At 43.6% G+C, this 23,532-nt stretch overlaps 1 long non-coding RNA gene across 3 annotated transcripts in view; it reads left to right on the top strand.

Annotated features, from left to right (window-relative positions):
- The window catches only part of LOC137377348 (uncharacterized), a 188,894-nt gene that overhangs the window by 62,588 nt on the left and 102,774 nt on the right, over window positions 1-23,532 (top strand). The window lies entirely within an intron of this gene.

Below are 23,532 nucleotides of genomic sequence, written 5' to 3'. Positions count from 1 at the left end.
AAGCTTCATAGCCATTTTAATGGTCACTTCTTCACAATAGTTTTCAACAGCTTCATTTGAAAACAAGTTCGTTATTGGGGAGACCTGGTTGAGATCTTTAGGATGATGATGGCGTTGAGTAGGGTAGATGTGGGGAAAATGTTTCCACTTGTGGGTCAGTACAAAACAAGGTGCACATAAATTTAAGGTAGCTACTAGCAGAGCAAATAAAGAATTTAGGAAGAATCTCATTACACAGAGAGCATTGAGAATGTGTAACTTGCTGTCATGTGGAGCAGCTGCAGCAGATGGTACTGATGTGTTTAAGGGGAGTATTGACATACGTCTTCGTTTAGACAGTCCCTTGGGACCGAGGATGACTTGCTTCCACTCCGGTTCAGTGTGTTCTAACATGGCTAACCAGTCCAATGCACATTCCATGGACTCTACCACATGTGGGGCAGGTGGTGTTTGAAAAGTTGGATAGGCGAGTTACTTAGGGGGCTGTCCACTCCTTCCGCTACCTGGACTTGGCCTCCATGTTCTCCCGTCGAAATCTCACGAGGTGCTCGGTGCCTTCCCGAACAGTCCTTCTCCATTTTGGGCGGTTGCAGGCCAGGGATTCCCATGAATCGCTGGGAATGTTGGATCTCTTCATGATGTTTTGAGAACATCCCTAAAGTTTTTCATCTGTCCTCCTGGGAGTCTCTTGCCACGATGAAGTTCGGAGCAGAACAGTTGTTTCGGGAGTGGTGGTGACCAGAACTGGACGCAGTACTCTAGTTGGGGCCTAACCAGAGCTTTATAGAAGTTCAGCATAACTTCCCTGCTTTTGTACTCTATGCCCCTATTTATGAAGCCCAAGATCCCCCATGCTTTACTAACCACTCCCTCAATATGTCCTGCTATCTTCTAAGGTCTATGCACATGCACCCCCAGGTCCCTCTGTTCTTGCACACTCTTTAGAACTGTGCCATTAAGTATATATTGCCTCTCCCTATTTCTTCTGCCAAAATGCATCACCTCATACTTGTCAGTATTAAATTCCATCTGCTACCTATATGCCCATTCTGCTAGCCTATTTATGTCTTGTTGCACGTGGTTCATATCATCCTCACTGTTTGCCTCACCTCCAAGTTTGGTGTTGTCAGCAAATTGTGAGATTCTACTCTGCATTCCAACATCCAGGTCATTTATATATAGAAACAAAAAGCAGTGGTCCGAGTACTGACCCCTGGCGAACACCACTGTCTACCATCCTCCAGTCTAAAAAGCAACCATTTACTACAACTCGCTGTTTTCTGTCCTTCAGCCAATTTTTTTTATCCAATTGGACACTGACCATCCTATTCCATGAGCCTCAATTTTGTTAACCAGCCTGTTATGTAGTACCTTATCAAACGCTTTCTTAAAATCCATATAAACAACATCTACTGCATTCCCTTCATCAACCTTCTCTGTTACTTTATCGAAGAATTCAATAAGATTAGTCAAGCATGATCTGCCTTTTACAAATCCATGCTGGTTATCCTTAATTAGCTCACACCCCTCTAAGTGTCTGTTGATATTTTCCCTGATTATTGTTTCCAAAACCTTACCCACCACTGATGTTAAACTAACTGACCTGTAGTTGCTAGGACTGTCCTTACACCCATTCTTGAATAAGGGAGAACAACACATTAAGACACTTTTAAATCCAAGCAATACCATGCGTAAGGTAATATGTAAGTGGCAGGCCTGTCTGATGCAATATTCAGGCAGGGCTGTAAAATTGGAGCACAGCTGGTCCTTTTGTGAAACAGGTTCCTTAAATATGCCAGTCAGGATTCTGCATCAGTTGTTAGGACCCCAATTACAAAATCCAGGTACAAGTGGGTGCCGTGCAATGTCTTATCCAAAAGGCACCGCCTCTCCCATGGACTATCAGCCTGGATTTTCTGCTTTTGAGGGGTGGGGTGCTTGGACCCACAACCTAGTGACTTACAAGTGAGAGTGCTGAGCAACATTGAGCAAGCAATGATCTTGTGTTAAAGGTACTCACTGCAATTAAACAGATGGTGGGTATAATTCATCTTTGGGGGGAAGGGGAGGGGGTGTGTGGTGTGATTGGCAGCCCATTTAGCTCTCTTCTCGATTTCCTTTATCACTGATAAAACAAATTTTTTTTCTTTCATGTATTTATCCAATTCCCTTTTGAAAGTCACTATTGAATCTGCTTCCACCACCATTTCAGGCAGCATGTTCCAGGTCATAACAACTTGCTGTGGATTTCTTTTTCTTCGCCTTTCCTCTGGTTCTTTTTCCAAGTATTTGAAGTCCGTGTCCTCTGGTTACCAACCCTCCTGCCACCGGAAATGGTTTCTCTTTATTTACTCTATTAAAATCTGTCAATATTTAAACACCTTTATTAAATCCCCTTTTTAACCATCTTTGCATTCAAGAGAGGGGACTGGGTAGCTCAATTGGCTTGTGTGTGGTTCAGAACAACACCATCAACATGGGTTTAATTTCCATCCTAGTCTGAGGAAGGCAACAGGCAGTCTTCCCTAGATGTGCTCATCTCTCCTGTGAGGAGCAGAGGCCCTGCCCTTGGGTGGAACACCACCACAGCATAGCTCTAAGGAGAATAATCCTAATTACTCTATTTAGCTGAAGTCCCTTATCCCTGGTGCCATACTAATAAACCTCCTTTATACTCTCTCTAAAGCCTTGGTATCTTTCCTAAAGTGTGGTGCCCAAAATTGAATGCAATACTTCACCTGAAGTCGAGACATTGTTTTACAAAAGGTTTAGCATAATTTCCTTCTCTTTGCACTCTGTGCCTGCATTTATAAAAGCAAATATCCCATATGCTTTTTAAATAGTCTTCTCAACTTGTCCTGCCGCCTTCAAATACTTATGTACATACACCTCCAGTGTTATCTAGTTATTTATTTAATACCTGTTTCTGGGAGCTTGCTGTGTGGAAATGGCTGCCATGTTTCCTACATTACAACAGTAAGTACACTTCAAAGCACTTCATTGGCTGTAAAGCACGTTGGGATGTCCTGAGGTCATAAATGTCACCATATAAATGCAAATTCTTTCATTTTTTCTTTCCCTCTCTTTGTCTCTTCTCTCTCACTCTTGCCTCTCTCTCTCTCTCTGTCTCTCTTCTTTTGGATGAAGGGACTGAGTGTATTGTAGCCAAATTTGCTAACAATACAAAGATAGGTAGGAAGCAAGTTGTGAGGAGGACACAAAGTGTCTGCAAAGAGATGTACATAGGTTAAGTGAGTGGGCAAAAGTTTGGTGGATGGAGTATAATGTGAGGGGAAATGTGAGGTTGTCCACTTTGGTGGGAAGAATAGAAAAGCAGAATATTATTTACATGGAGAGAGATTTTTAGAATGCTGCAGTACAGAGGGATCTGGGTCTCCTTGTAAATGAATCACAAAACGTGAGCATGCAGGTACAGCAAGTAATTAGGAAGGCAAATGGAAGGTCGGCATTATTGCAAGGGAGATAGAGTATAAAAGTGGGAAAGTCTTGCTACAACTGTACAGGGAGTTGGTGAGACTGCACCGAAAGTACTGTGTACAGTTTTGGTCCTTACTTAAGAAGGGATATACATGCATTGGAGGCAGTTCCGAGAAGGTTCACCAGGCTGATTCCTGGGATGAAGGGCTTGTCTTATGAGGAAAGGTTGAGCAAGTTGGACCTATACACATTGGAGTTTAGAAGAATGAGAGGTGATCTTTTTGAAACATATAAGGTTCTGAAGGGGCTTGACAGGGTAGATGCTGAGAGGATGTTTCCCCCTGTGGGAGAATCTAGAACTAAGGGCACAGTTTCAAAATAAGGTGTCTCCTCATTTAGGACAGCGATGAGGAGCATTCTTTTTCTTTCAGAGGGTCGTTATTCTTTGGAATTCTCTTCTCCACAAAGCAGTGGAGGCTGGGTCTTTGAATATATTCAAGGCTGAGTTAGACAGATTTTTGATCTACAAGGCAGTCAAGGGTTATGGCGGACAGGCAGGAAAGTAGAGTCAAAGCCACAATCACATCTGCCATGATTTTATTGAGTGGCGGAGCAGGCTCAAGGGGCCGAATGGCCTACTCCTGCTCCTATTTCTTATGTTCTTTCTCTCTTTCTTTCTCTCTCTGTCTCACTATCTCCTTTTTTCCTCCCTTCTCTCTCCTTTCAGTTTCTTTCTCTTTCTCACTCTCCATCTCGCTTGCTCTTTCTTTTTTCTTTCTCTTTCTTTCTCCCAGTGACTTTGCTTTTTGTAGCACCAGCCTGCAAAAGCATTCCCACTCTTTCAATCTTCTGTATGTTGTATTTTCCCCCAAAAAACATTCATATCTCACTTATGAACAAATAAATCTTTTTATTACAAGTTATTTATTAAAGCTACTTTTAGATGATTCAGTCAGGCAAGAATGGTACGTATGTCAAAGCTCAGAGGCTCCAAAGTGAGCCCACAAATTTCCCCAAAGAATTGAAAGGCATTTCTTAATTATCTAAGGAGACATGAACCATAATATAGCAGAGAAGTAATTGCTCCCTTGGAAGTTACAATGAATTTATTTCCAAACATGAAAAAAACAGAGAATGCTTCTCGAAATAGACATTGGGTCTATCTTGACCCTGAGGTCCATAGCAAGAAAGGTTTCCTGTATTTTCAATGTTTCTTTGAAATGGCCTCGGATTATCAAGTAGCAGTTATACATTTAAGATGCATTATCACAAGTGGCCCAGGTCCCAGACAGTGTGTCTGGGACAGTTTGCAACAGAGGTTTGAGTAGCTTTAAAGCAGTGTCCCAGCCTTGGTAACTTTTCGCTATAGCCCTGTTTCTGAAACTTTTGCCAAAATCCAAATGGTGGGAGTTACTAATGTTTCAACCTCTGAACTTTATCTTATTACATCTTATCTATAAAATTTTAATGGATGTATCTATCTGAAAACAGCAATGTGTTTTCTGAGCCTGATGGCCTGTAATTAGTTCTTAAAAATCCAAATTCCGTTTAATATTTTTAAGCACATATTGTCTGTAAAACCAATGGTACTTGGAAATATAAAATGTAAATGTGTCCTTTATTACAACCGCTATACATGTACAAGGGGAAGTTAAGTTTAAAGATCCATCCCACCAACACAAATAATAATTTTTCTCCTCCACTGCTCAGTATCAGCAGTTCTCTCAAGTGAAACATAAAAGAATGGAAGGAAGTATTTATATAGCACCTTTCATATCCCAAAGTGTTTTACAGCCAATGAAGTACTTTTCTGAAGTGTAATCACTGTTGCAATGTAGGAAATGTGGCAAATTGCACACAGCAATCTTCTACAAACAGCAATGCAATAAATATCTAGATTATCTATTGGCCAGGGTCGAACCATCCTGCTCTTTGAAATGATGCCGTGGGATCTTTTACACCCACCTGAGTGGACAGACAGGGCCTCGGTTTAATCTCTCATCCTAAAGATGGCGCCTCCAACAATGCAGCACTCCCTCCCTGTTTCCAGGCTGCCTAAAGTTGTTGGCTGAGAGTCAGAGAGCTGCTGCAGAACATCCCATTTTGGGCACGCAATTCACCACCTCCATGGAAATTAGGCTTCTTGCCAGCAGAAAATTGGCCCATCCATTCCATGCTGGCAGTTAAAATCTCCCTTTAGCTCCAAGTGGCTGTCAACCATCTGACTGTGGAACATGGAATCACACAGTGCAGAAGGATGCCATTCAGCCCATCCTGCTTTGGTAGAGCTTCCCAATTAGTCCCACTCCCCTGCTGTTCCCCCATAGCCCTGCAAATTATTCCTTCTCAAGTATTTATCCAATTCTACTTTTGAAAGTTTCTGTCGAATCTGCTTCCACCACCCTTTCAGGCAGCGCATTCCAGATCATGACAACTCGCCATGTCAAAAAATTCTTCCTCATCACTGCTGTGGTTCTTTTGCCACTTATCTTAAATCTTAGTCCTTTGGTTACCAACCATCCTGCCAGTTCAAAACACATCATAATTTTGAACGCCTCTATTAAATCTCCCCTTAGCCTTCTCTGCTTTAAGGAGAACAATCCCAACCTCTCTAGTCTCTCCAAATAACTGATGTCTCTCATCCCAAATATCAATCTGGTAAGTCACCTTTTCATCCTTTCCAAGGACAACAAAAGATAGAGCATTATTGCTTACAATTGAATTAAAACTGCCAGTCAGAATAGATTTCAAAGGCGTTGACTGTAAGAAATAGGCTACCAATAGGTCAGTAATTAAGCTGTTAAATCTTTTGTTGTCCTGGACAGAACAAGTGTGAGTAGCTCAAGCAAGAGCAAAGTACTGAAATAAAGACAGAACATGCTAGAAATGCTCAGCAGGCCTGGCAGTGAGAGTGTGAGTAGCTGCTTTGTCTTCTAACCTTCATGTAGTTAATTACCAGATCAGACAGCCTTGTCTGTTTGATGCAGACTGTGCCATCACTTTATAAACAACATGTAAGCAAAGTTCCATTTCACTTGTGGTTAACCATGTTTCCTCAAATGTAATTAGATACATTAAAGAAGAAAAGTAACTCAACATTATATTATTTCAGTAGATTGAGTAGAAGTTGTTACAAAGCTTTATTTTGTATTAAAAACTTAGAATTCTATGCAGTTTAAAAACTGAGGAAAGATTTTTTCTGTGGACATTGATTGCTGAAACCTGGTGGGTTTGGACTGAGTGAAATACACAGACTGCAAGGCACCTGTTTCCAAACAACTCAGCAAGATTTATGATTGTTGTATGACTTGATTGTTGAAGTTAGTTTCACTTTTGGATTGTAAAGGACCAGTGAGTTAGACAAGGAGCAGGCATTTGAAATTTGGCTGTGATCTGCCTGGAGACGAGAGAAAAAGACCTCTCTCTGTAAAGGAAACCTGCATCTCTTGAAAAACAAAATCCTGCATTTGAAAGGTGGCAGATTCCTATTGCCTCCTGTCTCTGAAGAATTCCTGCATCGAGTGTAGTTCCTGTTGCCTCCTGTGTTTAAAGAATCCTAGTTTAGCACGCTTTATTCTGAGGGATAAATAAAGTGTTAATTTGGCTAATTTCTGGTAGGTGGGAAACTTTACTATTATGTTGTGACCTTTGGAGTGGTGGGACTGAGTTAACAGTGCATTACTCCCGCCTTGGCCGTAACAATAGATTTATCTCATTATTGTTTAAGACTATTATTTCTTTTCTAATAAATAGTTAATGTTGTTCTTTAAAGAAATCTAGTTTGTGCTTTATTCTGGGGACACATAGAGTGTCTAATTTGGCTATTCTCCAGTAGGTGAGAAACTTTGTTGATATGCTGTGATCTGTGGAGAAGTGGGACTGAATTAATAGTGCATTACTCCCACCGTGGTCGTAACAAAGTGTACAAGATTATGACAGGCTTAGGTAAGTCAGACAAGGAAAAACTGTTCCCACTTGCAAATGGTACAAGGACTCGGGGACACAGATTGAAAGTTTTGGGCAAAAGATACAGAGGGAATACGAGGAAGCACTTCTTTACGCAACGGGTGGTAATGACCTGGAACTCGCTGCCCACAAGTGTGGTGGAAGCGGAGACGATCCAGGACTTCAAGAGGAAGTTGGATGGCCACCTGAGAGAAATAGACTTGCAGGGCTACGGGGATTGAGTCGGGGAGTGGGACTGACTGCATAGCTCCTTGGAGTAAATAAAAATAAGAAATGCTGGAAATACTCAGCAGGTCTGGCAGCATCTGTAGAGAGAGAAGCAGAGTTAATGTTTCGGGTCAGTGACCCTTCTTCAGAACTAGCAAATATTAGAAATGTGAAAGGTTACAAGCAAGTAAAGCGGGGGTGGGGCAAGAGATAACAAAGGAGAAGGTGTAGATAGGACAAGGTCACAGAATAGCTGACCAGAAGGCCATGGAGCAAAGGCAAACAATATGTTGACGGTGTGTTGAAAGACAAAGCATTAGTACAGATAGGGTATTAACGGACTGAAGATTGAACAGCAGCAAGTACAAACATGAGAAAAAACAGTGGGTAAGCAAACTGAACAAACTAAGATGAAATAAAATAAAATAAACACAAAAAATATATAAAAAAGAAAAAATAACTAAAAATAAAAGTAAAATGTGGGGCCCGTCATGCTCTGAAATTATTGAACTCAATGTTCAGTCCGCCAGGCTGTAGTGTACCTAATCAGTAAATGAGATGCTGTTCCTCGAGCTTACGTTGATGTTCACTGGAACACTGCAGCAATCCCAGGACCGAGATGTGAGCATGAGAGCAGGGGGGAGTGTTGAAATCACAAGCAACCGGAAGCTCGGGGTCTTGCTTTCAGACTGAGCAGAGGTGTTCTGGAAAGCGGTCACCCAGTCTGCATTTGGTCTCTCCAATGTAGAGGAGACCACATTGTGAGCAGTGAATACAATATACTACATTGAAAGAAGTACAAGTAAATCGCTGCTTCACCTGAAAGGAGTGTTTGGGGCTTGGGATAGTGAGGAGAAAGGAGGTTAATGGGCAGGTATTACACCTCCTGCGATTGCAGGGGAAGGTGCCGTGGGAAGGGGGTGAGGTGATGGAGGTAATGGAGGAGCGGACCAGGGTGTCATGGAGGGAATGATCCTTTCGGAATGTTGACAGGGGAAGGGAGGGGAAGATGCGTTTGGTAGTGGCATCATGCTGGAGATGGCGGAAATGGCGGAGGATGATCCTTTGGATATGGAGGCTGATGGGGTGGAAAGTGAGATCAAGGGGAACCCTGTTGCGGTTCTGGGAGGGAGGGGAAGGGGTGAGGGTAGAGGTGCGGGAAATGGGCCGGACACGGTTGAGGGCCCTGTCAACCACAGTGGGGGGGAATCCTCAGTTGAGGAAAAAGGAAGACATATCAGAAGCGCTGTCGTGGAAGGTCGCATCATCAGAACAGATGCGACGGAGACGGAGAAACTGGGAGAATGGAATGGAGTCCTTAAAGGAGGCAGGGTGTGAAGATGTGTAGTCGAGGTAGCTGTGAGAGTCGGTGGGCTTATAATGGATATTAGTAGACAGCCTATCCCCAGAGATGGAGACAGAGAAGTCGAGGAAGGGAAGGGAAGTGTCAGAGATGCACCATGTAAAGGTGAGAGAAGGTAGATCTTTGGAGAGCTGACATGGACTCGATGAGCTGAATGGCCTCCTTCTTTGCTGTATATGACTCTATGCCTATGAGTCCTAACCTAGACAACCAAAATGCAAACCAAAAGCAAAGTACTTGAGATGCTGGAATTCTGAAATGGAAACAGAAAATGCTGGAAATGCTTAGTGGCTCAGATAGCATCTATGGAGTTACTGTTTTGGGTCGATGACACAAGAGCAGGAGAAATAGGAGCAGAAGTAGGCCATATTGCCCATTGAGCCTGCTTCACCATTCAATATGATCATGGCTGATCTTGGCTGATCCATATCCCTTGATTCCCTGCGAGACCAAACATCTATCGATCCCCGCCTTAAGTGTGTCCAATGATGAAGCATCCACAACCCTCTGGGGTAGAGAATTCCAAAGATTCACAACCCTTTGAGTGAAGTAATTTCTCCTCATCTCAGTCCTGAATGATTGACCCCTTATCCTGAGACTGATCCCCATGTTCTAGATTCCCTGACCAGTGGAAACAATCTCTCAGCTTCTATCCTATCAAGTCCTTTCAGAATCTTGTATGTCTCAATTAGATCACCTTTCATTCTTCTTGACACCAGAGAATATAGGCCCAATTTACTCAGCCTCTCATCATATGACAACCCCCTCATTCCAGGACCAATTTAGTAAATCTTCACTGCACTATCAGTGCAAGTATATTCTTTCTTAAATGTGGAGACCAAAACTGCACACAATATTCCAGATGTGGTCTCACCAAAGCCCTGTACAATTTTAGTATGATTTCTTTATTCCTGTACTCCAATCCCCTTGCGATATAGGCCAACATGCCATTTGCTTTCCTAATAGCCTGCTGCACCTGCAAGTTAACTTTATGCATTCCTTGTACAAGTATCCCCAAGTCTCTCTGAACATCAACACTTGTCAGTTTCACACCTTTTGAAAAATATTCTGCTTTTCTATTTTTACGACCAAAGTGAACAACTTCACACTTCCCTACATTATACTCCATTTGCCATCTTGTTGCGCACTCACTTAACATATCTCTTTGCAGCCTCTCTACATCCTCCCCGCAGCTGACCTTTCCACCAAGCTTTGTATCACCAGCAAACTTAGATACATTATTCTCTGTCTCTTCATCCAAGCCATTAATATAGAGTGTAAATAGCTGAGGCCCCAGCACTGATCCTTGCGGCACCCCACCATTCACTGACAACTTGAAAATGGCCCCATTTATGCTCATTCTCTGCTTACTGACTGTAAACTAATCCTCTATTCACGCTGATATCTTACCCCCAACACCATGAGTCCTTATCTTGCCTATTAATCTTTTATATGGCAACTTATTGAATGCCTTTTGAAAATCCAGGTATACTACATCTACTGGTTCCCCTTTATCTACCCTACAAGTTACATCCTCAGAAAACTCTAATAAATTTGTCAAACAGGATCTCCCTTTAGTAAAACCATGCTGACTTGTTCTAATCATACTATGCTTTTCCAAGTGCAATGTTAAGGCTTCTTTAATAATAGTTTACAGCATCTTCCCAATGACTGATATTAGGCTAACTGGCCTGGAGTACCCCATTTTCGCCATACCTCCTTTCTTGAAAAGCAGTGTAACATTTGCCAACTTCCAATCTGACGGGACCATTCCTGAATCTGAGGAATTCTGGAAAGTCATAGCCAGCGCATCCACTATCTCTGCAGCTATCTCTTTTAGAACCCTAGGGTGCAGGCCATCTGGTCCCGGGGACTTGTCAGATTTTAGTCCCTCAGGTTTCTCCAATACTTTTTCTTGGCTGATATCAATATCCTTAATTTCCTCATTCTTTTTAGCCCCTAAGTTACTGCCTATTTCTGGTATGGAACTTGTGTCTTCGACTGTGAAGACAGACACAAAATATTTGTTCAATGCCTCTGCCATTTCCTCATTCCCCATGATGATTGCTCCTGTCTCTGCCTCGAAGGGACCAATGTCTACTTTAGCTCCTCTCTTCATTGTTAAGTACTTATAAAAGCTCTTACAATCTGTTTTTATATTGCTTGCTGGTTTACTCCCATATTCTATTTTTTCCCTTTTTATCAACTTTTTGATGGCCCTTTGCTGGTTTCTAAAATACTCCCAATCCTCAGACTTGTTACTATTTTTTGCAACATTGCAAGCCTCTTTTAGACTAATACTCTCTTTAGCTTCCTGAGTGAGCCACGGATGGATCTTTCTGGACGGGTTTTTGTTTTTGAACGGAATGTATTTTTGTTGAACCCTTTGAATTGTTTCTTTAAATGTTTCCCACTGTTCATTTACCGCCATACCTTCCAGTCTATTTACTCAATTAACCTTAGCCAGTTCTCCCCTCATACCTTCGTAATTGGCTTTGTTTAAGTTTAAGATTCTTGTTTGTGATTGAAATATGTCACTTTCAAACTTAACATGAAATTCAGTGGTATTATGATCATTATTTCCCAGTGGATCTTTTACTATGACATTGCTTATTAACCCTGCTTCATTACACAATAGATAGCTTTATCCCTAGTTGGTTCTACAATGTATTGCTTTAAGAAACTGTCATGAAAGCATTCTACAAATTCATCTTCTAGACTACTGTTGCGAATTTGATTGTCTCAGTCTATTTGCAGATTAAAGTCTCCTACAATTAATACATATTATCTTTTTTACATGCTCCAATAATTTCCCGTTTAATGTTCTGTTCAATAATATAACTACTGTTCGGGGGCCTGTAAATTACTCCCACCTGTGTTTTCTGACTCCTGCTGTTCCTAATTTCTACCCAAACTGATTCTACTTCATGGTCTTCTGAGGCCAGATCCCTTCTTATTAATGTCCTTATGTCATCCTTTACCATCAGGGCTACCCCTCCTCCTTTGCCATTATGTCTGTCTGTCCGAAATATTGTGTACCCTGGAATATTTATTTCATACCTTGATCTCCCTGTAACTATGTCTCGGTAATGGCAATTAGATCTTGATCATTTACCTCTGTTTGTGCCACTAGTTCATCTGTCTTATTACAGATGCTTTGTGCATTCAGATAAAGGAACTTCAATTTCATTTTGTCATCTCTATTCCCTGCAATGACCTTATTTGCCAATGTGCAATTTTTGTTAAACTCTCTGTCCCTTCCTGTCCCATTCTGTTGGGAGTTACCCACATCACCATTCTGCTCTGATGCCCTGACCTCTCTCTTTGGATTTCTAAATTTCCCTTTACCCAAACCACACCGCCCCCCTGTCCCCCATTAGTTTAAAGCCCTGTCCACAGCGATTGGCCAGGACACTGGTTCCAGCCCGGTTCAAGTGAAGCCCATCCCAACGGGAAAGCTCCCTCTTCCTTGAGTACTGATGCCAGTGCCCCAAGAATCGAAACATCTTCTTCCCACACCACTGACCCTGTGCCAATTTGCATGTGGCTCAGGTAACAATCTGGAGATGATTACCTTTGATGTTCTGCGTTTTAGTTTGGACCCTAACTCCTCAAATTCTCTAAGCAGAACATCATTTCTGGATCTACCTACGTCATTAGTTCTCACATGGACCACAACAACTGGAAGCTCGCCCTCCTACTCCAGGTTCCTCTCCAGCCTCTAGCAGATGTCCTTAACCCTGGCAGGTAACGCAGCTGTCGGAGCTCCCGGTCTGGCTACAGAGAACAGTATCTATTCCCCCTGACTGTACTGTCTCCTATCACTACTACATTCCTCCTTACTCCCCCCACTGGATCTTTCATCGGAACTGATACTATTAACTTTACAGCTTTTCCATAAGAGAAATAGAGACCGCTGCCACAGAAGCTGTGGTAGAAGGCAATTTCGAAACAGTTACTGTACTTCTTCAAAAATGGTCTGATTTAGGCATTGCTGGGCATTTATTGCCCAAGCCTAGTTGCCCTTGAGAAGATAGTGGCGTTGTGCCTTCTTCTGCAAGCTATGGATCCTTAATAAACCTTAATTTAAAAATTCAATATGTAGAGATTCTTATGGTTATGAAATGTGACAGTTCTCATCCGTCACACCCTGACTCTCAATTTTGTTCAGCAAGGGTATTAAGGGCTATGAAACCAAGGCAGGTAGATGGAGTTAAGATGTAGATCAGCTATGACCTAATGGCAGGACAGGCTTGAGGGGTTAAATGGCTCCTGTTCCCATGTTCCTCTGTTCCTACAATGCAGAAATTGGCCACAGTACACAGGAAGGCAATACATCCTTAGACCACTGTCCACAGGTACACAAAAGCAACAAAGTGCTTCTGGCATCTCCTCAGTTTCTCCCTCATCTACTTAAACACAGATGAGAGAATATGTTCCGACCATCTCCACAATTTGGGACATTCATGTACCAATGCAGCACTCTACTGAGCCATTCTAGCCCATTGTTCTTCTTTGAACTTTACTAAAGTTTTACTAAACAACAGCTTACTAAGAAGATTATAAGTTGGTCACGTAAAGTTGCTTTATAGTAAATGAATTCTCATCCTTGTGTTCAAATCCTTCCATGGCTTTGCCCTCCTATCTCTGCATTCTCCTTTAACCCTACAACCCTCCAAGATCCCTGCACTCCTCCAATTCTGGTCTCTTAAGCATCCCCAATTTTAATAAGCTCTGGAATTCCCACCCTAAACCACTCAGCCACTCTATCACTGTCTCCTCCGTAAAACCTACTTGATTGGCCAAGCTTGTAATCACCTGTACTTGTATCTATTCATGTGGATTGGTGTCCAATTTTGTTTATCAATGCTCCTGCGAAGCGCCTTGGGACATTTTACTACATTAAAGGCGCTGGATAAATTCAAGTTGCTATTGTTGTTGAATGGAAAAGCTAACTGAAGCAAGGATAAAGGTACGATTTTCAGGTATGAAAGGTACGAAACATCACTGACCTGAAAAGTTAACTCAGTTTCTCTCTCCACAGATGCTGCTAGACCTGCTGAGTATTTCCAGCAATTCCTGTCTTTTTTTTATTATCACATTTTAAAGGTTCAGTAGCTATTTCTTGAGGCGTGCTGTTTTTGCATTCTGGGTGCCAGGATCAGGAAAAAATCTAGCCATCCCAGAAAACCTGAATAGAGTGAACGTCCAACTCCAGAACGTGAAGAATTGTAGAAAATGGTTGATCTTTTTTACTGCCTTTATGTTGTAACAAATTTTCCCCATTCCCTCAAAGAAAATCCCATATTCTTGCTCATGCTCTACCTTTCCCAGATCTCACAAATCTTTCCCTAAACTTCCTTATTTCCATAACTGGCCAAATGGATTTTCTACCTCTCTCCTCATTAACCTAACCTTGTCTAATGGTGTCTAGCACCATGTCTTTCAAATTTCCCCAGTTATATCCATAGATCTCCCTCACAGTAAATGGTAGAGTAGAAAATTATGCCATTTCCAGTTGCTTTGCTAGTCTCACATCAATTGTCTTCATCCCAAGTGAAGATGAAATTAGAGGAGGGATGTAATTATCCAAGGAATCTCAATGAAAGCAATCTATTTTTTAATCATGTTTGGGATGTGGGCATCACTGGCAAGGCTGTCCAGTATTAACTGAGTATTAATAATATCTCCTTTTCACTCTGTCTGCATTTGACAGGTAAGTACATATATGTCCCTAGCGAACAGAACACGGATCAAGACTCACGTGTTCAATGCAGCAATGTAAAGCCATGCACTAATTGTTAATCCTACGTCACTGCAAATAAAAAAGTGCACTTCGCCCAAAATCTAGAAGTTTGGAAAGCTCAAGCAATTGAGGAGTTCAGCCAAGACTTCTCACAGAGGAATGCTGATTATATAGAATAAACAGCCACACTGTGCAGGGAATGCAAAAAAAAGAAAAAAGAACTGTAGATTTATTCAAACTACAGCTTAACATACTTTTGACTCACAGGAGAATAGAGGGGTGGAATCAAAGCTCGATGATAAGATAAGGGAAGCCAGATGCGGGGTTGGGAACATGAAGAATTTAGAATTGTGATACCAGAGATGTTTTAGTTGCAATGTAAGGATAGGATTAACAGTGAGGGTTACAGCACTAATTCTGTGATCTGAACCACAATGGAAGGATCCAGGTGGCCAATGCACTCTGTACTGAAGACAGTGCAGAGCAATAATAGAGATTGGCTACTTTTCTTCTCGTTAGCAACACCAAACCTTCAACACATAAGTGAGACAGAATGACAAACTTACCAAATAAATTATTGCCATCCTAACCTCAAAAGAAAACCCCACAATAATAGCCAAAGAGGAATCCCCCAATCCTTACGCAGGAAAAAAACCTGATATTGATCTTGGGATGGGGTGTGGGAGAAACAACTTCAAACTGTCTTCTCTAAATAATCTTCTCAGTGCGTCATAGGAACATAGGAAATAGGAGCAGGAGTAGACCATTCAGCCCCTCGAGCCTGCTCCACCATTCAACTAGATCATGGCTGATCTTCTACCTCAACGCCATTTTCCCACACTATCCCCATATTCCTTGATATCTTTAATATCTAGAAATCTATCGATCTCTGTCTTGAACGTACTCAATGACTGAGCCTCCACAGTCCTCAGGGGTAGAGAATTCCAAAGATTCACCACTCTCTGAGTGAAGAAATTCCTCCTCATCTCAGTCCTAAATGGCCTACCTCTTAATCTGAGACGGTATCTCCTGGTTCCAAACCCCCGAGCTAGAGGAAACATCCTTCCTGCATCTACCCTGTCGAGCACTGTAAGAATTTTGTATGTTTAAATGAGATCACCTCTCATTCTTCTAAACCTTTGAGAATACTGGCCCAGTCTCCTCAATCTCTCCTCATAGGACAATCCCACCATCCCAGGAATCAGTCTGGTGAACCTTCATTGCACTCCCTCTATGGCAAGTATATCCTTCCTTAGATAAGGAGACCAAAGCTGTACACAATACTCCAGGTGTGGTCTCACCAAGGCTCTATACAATTGCAGCAAAACTTCTTTACTCCTGTACTCAAATCCTCTTACAACAAAGACCAACGTACCATTTTCCTTCTTAATTGCTTGCTGCACCTGCATGTTAACTTATGAACAAGGACACCCAGGTCCCTTTGGACGTCAACCCTTCCCAATCTCTCCCCATTTAAGAAATAATCTGCATTTTTGTTTTTCCTTCTAAAGTGGATACCTTCAAATTTTCCGCATTATATTCCATCTGTCATGTTCCTGCCCATTCACTTAGCCTGTCTAAATCCCCTTGAAGCTTCTTTGAATCCTCCTCACAACTCGCATTCCCACCCAGTTTTGTGTCATCAGCAAACTTGGAAATATTATATTTGGTCCCCACATCTAAATCATATTGTGAATAGCTGGGGCCATTTGTGAATAACTGGAGCCCAAGCACTTATCCTTGCAGTACCCCAATAGTCACAGCCTGCCAACCTGAAATTGATCCATTTATTCCTATTCTCTGTTTTATGTCCATTAACCAATTCTAATTCCATGTCAGTGTATTATCCCCAATCCCATGTGCTCTAATTTTGCTTACTAACCTCTTGGGATAGATTTTGCAGGGACCCCGATGTTCCGTGGTAGGGGGTGTCCGAGGCTGGAAGATTGTGCCGGCAGCAGCCCGCCATGTAGCCCGACACTGGGAGGGCCAGGCCCGATCTTCCCGGTGGCAGCGAGGCTCGGTGGCGGCCCTCCGCCACCCCTCCCCCCGCCCCCCACCGCAATCGCTGGATGACAGGACCTGGATTAACATATGGTAATTATTGCAGAAAATAGGAGACTATTATCGAAGCTTTTCATCTTGCAGTCATCAGGACAATCTGCAAGAATACCAGTGTAAGGAAAAGCAAAACTTTACACTGTATGAGAAAAGAGCGCTGATTGGTTGGCAAATGAACTCTGATAGAGGCGTTGCCATGGAGAATGCACCAGAGTACGGTGACTGACAGTTAATTGTCAAGCTTTTGTTACGACCAGGTGAGAAAGGTGGTGAGGGGTCCCTCTCAGCCTTCACCTGGTCGTATTGCAAAAGGGTTTAATTTTTAAACACACTGTTTTTAGCTCCTTTGGTGAATCCTTGTTCACCGCTCTCCAATTATAAGGCAAAGAAACCAGCACAAACAGGCTTTCTTAGGTTTAAAGAAGAAAAGTTGAAATTTATACAACTTAAACTCTAATTCAGTTGATGCCTACAGATACACAACGTGCCCACGTCAGCATATCTGAAGAGTTGTTGTTACAGTTCTTCGAGCTCACTGTAGTGTCCTTGATTGTAGGTAGATCTTGCTTTTCGTTGGGGCCCAGTATTCTTCTTAAACCTAGTTTGCTGTAGGAGAGTTTTCTCTCTTGGGGTTCATGTGCCTTCAATGGATTCAGAGGCTGGTGAGAAAGAGATGGGAGCAGGCAGACAGGAGAGGCTGTGGCGAGCCAGCCAGGAGAGATCTTCTCAGCCCAGGAGAATTCTACTTTTTTTCCAAACTGTTTGTACAAATTCAAAAAACTCAGGTTGCCCAGCAGGTTAGTCACGTGACTAGTTGGTTTGACCATGTCCGTTTGTGTATTCGGCCATCTTAGCAGTCAACCTGGAATGTGAGCTCCCCCACCTTCAATGTCTGGTGATCAAAAGTCTATTGTGGGTTAAATGTGTCAGGGAATGGTCCTTTGTCCTTCCAAACACTGTCTGTTAATATGCAAATGTATTTTCAGCCGCAGCTGATCTGTTTAATAAGTCCTTTCTTCACTCCAGTAACAGTTCAAAATCAATGTTCATGACAAAATTCATGTGCCTTATTCTTGGCAGGTGGGGACTGAGTCTGACACCTCCACACCCAATGGAATGAAATGCGATTTGAGAAAAGTGCATTTCATTAAAAGGGTCAAGAGAAAAATACAAGATATGGAAAAAAAGCGTGCATTTCTCTCATTCATTCACAAATCCTAAAATTTATTAAAATTGCCCCGTTTTTGGCATCCCAATAAACATGTTGTTCTTTTTTGGGGAAGTTTCTCTTCTGTTTGCCCATTTCCATGACTGCCTAGGGTCTTTGCTCCTGCTGAGATAATTTTATTTTCAGGAGAGTTCGTAGTGGGCGGGTCTATCCTGAACTCTCTTTCAGTGCTTTGCTGCGTCATGCAAAGGCTTTTGGGCTGGATTTTACCTTAGGCAGATGGGAATTCGCCACCAACGTAAAAGTTGGTGGCGAACCCGCTTCCGCCTAGCCTGTATTTTACGGATCCCCGGGCTTTAATTGTCCCAAGGTGGGACTTCCACCTACTTGAGGGAGGAAGTCCCGCCTCAGTGAGCTGCTGGCCAATCAGCACCACCGGGAGCGGTGGCCACTGCTGGGACTGCAGCCCAGCCCATTCCATGGAGCCTGGAGATGTGGTAAGTTGGGCTTGCCTCACCGGGGGATCGGTCTCTCCCTGGTGAGGCTGGAGTGGTCTTTTGGGGGGAGGGAGGTGTCTTGGCTCCCGGGGTGGGTTGGGAGGCGGGGGCAGCCCTCAATCGGGCACCCTGTACCCAACTGCCATGGCCCCCGCCCCCCTCCCCCGGGACGCGGAAAGGCCAGCAGCTATAACTCGGCAGCCTTTCATGTCCCCAGCACGCCCACTTGCCACAGGTAAAATACCCGTGGAGGTGGGCGAGGGCCCTTAAATGGCCGTTAAGTGGCCACTTAAGGCCCTTGATTGGCTTTGGGCGGGCGGGCCGTTGCCACCCACCCCCCCACCCGACCGCCATAAAGTTGACTGGAGGCAGGAGTGGGGCGGGTAGGCCTCCCAGACGCTACCGCTCAATTTTACGCCATCCCCACCATCTGACCCGCTGGGATGGCATAAAATTCAGCCCTTTGACTTTGGGGGATGGGTGGTTTTCATTTTTCTGACTGTGGGGAAGGATTCTTTGCTAATCTCCCATTTGTCCCAGAGGACACTCCCAGCTGCAGGTATTTGTGCAGACTCTACTGCACTCCCCTGTGGCACATTGACTAGGTGAGGCATCAACCTCACGGTTTCTGTGCCCCCTAAAGGTCTTTCTTTGTCTCTGCAGGTTCCTGTAAATGCTATTGCAACTCTGGTGGGGTGCTTCTAGAGTCTGCCTTTACGTAGGAGGATGTGGGGTCTAACTTTTCATATTTTTCGGGGTTGGCTAACAGGACAGTAGGGGCTTTCACCCAGGATTCCTCCCGGACTTCCTTTAACCTGCCCCCTTGGTCACCTTTCCCCCTTCTCTTTCTAAACTTTTGCCAGCCTTGTGCCTGCCTGCCCCCTTTTGTTCTCAGTGGGTGTCCCTTACAGTTCACTAGCCCTCTGCTGGGGCATCCTCCTAACACCGGTACAGGACTTAGGGGTGCAGGTTTCACTGTCGGTTGGGTTTCCCCTCAACCTGGCACATGTGGCAACTCCTGCAGTACTCCACCATCTTTGTGGAGTTTTGGCCAGTCAAACTGCTGTCTTATGCGGGCTTTGGTCTTTCGTATACCGGCATGTACAGCCACTGTAGTCTCGTGGGCCCTTTTCAATATTTCTCCCTGGTACCTCTGCGGCACCACTAACTGGTGAACTACTGTCCACTCCTTGCTCTCAGTTTTGTGAGGAGAACTCCATTTCCTCATCAGTACCTCATTCTTTAAACAGTAGCAGTCAGGGACTCCCTCTGCTTCACTTTCAGACTGGGCAGCCTGTGCTAACTCTTGCAATACTGGATCGGCTCGCTGAGCCTCAGCTAGGGAAAAGCCATTTAATTCATTCCCTGGGTCTCCCAACTTTCCAAAGAAAGTCTCACACAGACAGACCTCATGGCCATCTGCCTGCAGTGCTAATGCAGTTTCCTCTGGGGAGCTGGTTTGATCATGGCCTGATCTACTACACATTCAGGGAAACTGCAGGGGACCATCTCCTGCCGCCGCCCTGTCTCATTGATCTCCTGCGGTCTTTCTTTCACTACTGGGGAGGTTACCACCTTCACCCCCACCAGATCATTACCTAGGAGCAGGTCAACCCCGCCCACAGGCAAACTAGGGACAATCCCTACAGTCACCGGTCCCGAAACTAGGTCGTACTCCAAGTGTAAAGGTACAGGCGTACACTGCCCTCCAATACCATTCACCACCATTCTGGTGTTCACTGCACTCTCTGGGGGAAAGGTCAAGCCTTTTCCCAGTGAAAGGGATCTAGTGGCCCCTGTGTCCCTGTGAATTACTATGGGTTTACTTGCCCCACTCAAGGGTTATGGGGTTACTTTCCCTTCAGACGCAAAACCTTGATAACTCTCAGGAATCCTATGAAAGTGTCCTGTACTTGCAGCCGTACACTTCCTGCGTCTCACTTTTACTGCAGTTAAAGCCACAGCTTGTTCTGCTGTGCTTTCCATCAGGTTCATTTTTTCACTGAGCGGGTGTGCCCTGATTAACCCTACATGTTTTCCCTTTAGTTTCCAACAGTCATCTCTTAAATGCCCTGTTTTATTACAATGGAAGCATGTAGGTCTCCGGGTCCCACTCTTGCTCACAGCACCTTCCTTTTTGGCTAGAGGAGGACCTCCTGTGTCTCCCGCTTTCCTTTTTCTCCCAGAACTGCTTGGGGTTCTATTACCTTCCCACCCTTTGTCTCTTTCGGATTTGTGGGGGTGACTAAGAAAGGTTCTCCCCTGGGAAACCGACTTATAAATTAAAGCAAACTCATCGGCCAGGAGGGCCACTTGCTGGGCTCTCTGAACCCGCTGCTCCTCTACTTGGGTCTTTATGGAGAGTGGGAGAGAGTGTTTAAATTCCTCTAACAGAATCACGTCTCTGAGATTCTCATAGCTGAGCTGTACTTTAAGAGCCCTCAGCCACTGGTCAAAAGCCAGCTTCTTACTTCTTTCAAACTCCAGATAAGTTTGATTAGCTTGCTTCTTGAGGGTTCTAAACTTTTGGCAATAGGCTTCGGGTACTAATTCATATGCCCTGAGGATAGCATTTTTGGTCACTTCATAATTTGATGAACTCTCAACTGGCAACAAAGAATAAACCTCATGGGTATTTCCAGTTAGCTTGCTTTGTAAGTAAAAGAGGCCAGGCCTCAGCTGGCCATTTTAGCTGCCTTGCCAGTTTCTCAAAGGACACAAAGAATTCTTGTACATCCTCCTCATTGAATATTGGAATTAGTTGAGCTAGTTTTAATAATTTTGTTACCAGATCTGAATTATGCTCCTCCATCTTGGCCATGCTTTCACTGGGGTTACTCTGTCGCCCTCTAGTTTACTCAAGCTGCCTCAACTCTCTCTCTTTGCACTCCTTCCGGAATATTCTTTCTCTTTCCCACTCCTGTCTTTCTCTCTCTCCTCAGATTCAAGTTTCCTCTGTTCCAGTTGTATTTTTGCTAACAATACCCTGTCTGGGTCTGCTTCTAACCATTTCTGCTTCTTCAGATTCAAGGGAAAAATGGTTGGCCACTAACCTTAGGAGTTCAGACTTCCTCGCCTTGCCACGTACAGTGATCCCACACTGCTCAGCCATTTTCCTCAACTCCTCCATAGACAGTGCTTTTAACTTATCCCAAGTTACTTCACCCTGACTTGGAGAGTTACTAGCTTCAGTCGTGGACATGTTAGTATTCAATTACACACAACCACAAGAAAACCTGTATTGAAATCTTGCTCTTTTTTGATTGGGATGAATTTGGCTTCCCAGTTCCAATTTCTCTCATTTGTCTGTGGACGAGCCCCCAAATTTCTGTTACGACCAGGTGAGAAAGGTACCTAGGGTTCCCGTTCAGCCTTCACTTGGTCTTATTGTAAAAGGGTTTTATTTTTAAACACACTGTGTTTTTAGCTCCCCCTTGGTGAATCCTTGGTCACCGCTCTCCAATTAAAAGACAAAGAAACCAGCACAAACAGGCTTTCTTAGGTTTAAAGAAGAAAAGTTGAAATTTATTAAACTTAAACTTAAACTCTAATTCGGTTAATACCTACAGATACACGACACACCCATGCTAGCATGCATATGCAATACACACATGCAAATAGAGACAGAAAAGAGCAGAAGAAAAATAGAGTGGAAAAGTTTGAGGCAATATCTGAAGAGTTGTTGTTACAGTTCTTCGAGCTCACTGTAGGTAGATCTTGCATTTCATTGCGGTCCAGTATTCTTCTTAAACCTTGTTCACTATCGGAGGCTTTTCTCTCTTGGGGGTTCATGTGTCTTCAATGGATTCAGTGGCTTGTGAGAAAGAGATGGGAGCAGGCAGACAGGAGAGGCTGTGACAAGCCAGCCAGGAGAGATCTTCTCAATCCAGGAGCCAGCAGGTTAATCATATGACTAGCTGGCTTGACCATGTCTGTTTGTGTATTCAGCCATCTTAGCAGTCAACCTGGAATGCGAGCTCTACCACCTTTAACGTCTGGTGATCAAAAATCCATTGTGGGTTGAATGTGTCAGGGAATGGCTGCTTTGTCCTTCCAATCACCGTCTGTTAATATGCAAATGTCTTTTCCAGCCGCGGCTGGTCTGTATAACGAGTCCTTTCTTCACTCCAGTAACAGTTCAAATTCAATGTTCATGACAAAATTCATGTGCCTCATTCTTGGCAGGTGGGGGCCGAGCCTGACACTTTGCTTGAAATTTAAACCAGACAGTTTGACTCTGATTGGTCAAGGCATTGCCCTGAGGAATGAACCAGCGAATGGCTGTCACTTATTTTGTTTAGCTGAAACAGGCGCAATGTGTGGACATATTCTTTCTGTCTGCAAAGAACGGGGCCCTGTGTATTAATATATGTAGCTTTCAGTACACGCAAATGCAACACACTGCGAGCCCTACTGACAATCTTAAATTGGTTGTCAACTTAATTCTTAGCACTCCGAGGATAGGGTGAATCAAAGGCATCCTGCATGACAATGGTTACCCTAATCACTGTATATTGCACAAACTTAAATTTCAAACAAAGCTTGACAGTTAACTGTCAGTCACCATAAACTGATACGTTCTCCATGGCACTGCCTCTACCAATCAGAGTTTACTTGCCAATCAATCAGCACTCTCTTCTCACACAGTATAAAGTTGTTTCTTTCCCTTACATTGGTATTCTTGCGGATTGTCCTGATAAGTGCAAGACAAAAAGCTTCGACAACATGTCTCTATTTTCAGCAATACTCAAGTTCTGTACTACCAAACAACTATATGGTAATTAATTAAATGCATATATTTAAACACACTTATCTGCGATCTAATGGTCGGGCAGCAATCTTCAGAGCAGCAGCCAGCACTCCCGTGCCTTCACTTTCCCGGCTGGGGAAAGCAGGTGCCACAGTGGTGGGGAAGGGGGGAACATGAGATTTTTAGTGCCAGGGTGGGGGGAACAGGGTCAAACTTTCATCATTAGTGTAGGGGATAGTAGCCTGCCCCCTCCACAAGATTGGGGTGGCAGGTACTTAAAATCTAGCCCCTTGTCTGGGACCTTATCGAAAGCCTTCTAAAAATTCAAATATACCA

This window comes from Heterodontus francisci, chromosome 14, assembly GCF_036365525.1.
Source record: "Heterodontus francisci isolate sHetFra1 chromosome 14, sHetFra1.hap1, whole genome shotgun sequence".
NCBI lineage: Eukaryota > Metazoa > Chordata > Chondrichthyes > Heterodontiformes > Heterodontidae > Heterodontus > Heterodontus francisci.
Note: the sequence above shows the minus strand (reverse complement) of the source record. Positions and strands in the feature narration are given on the sequence as shown.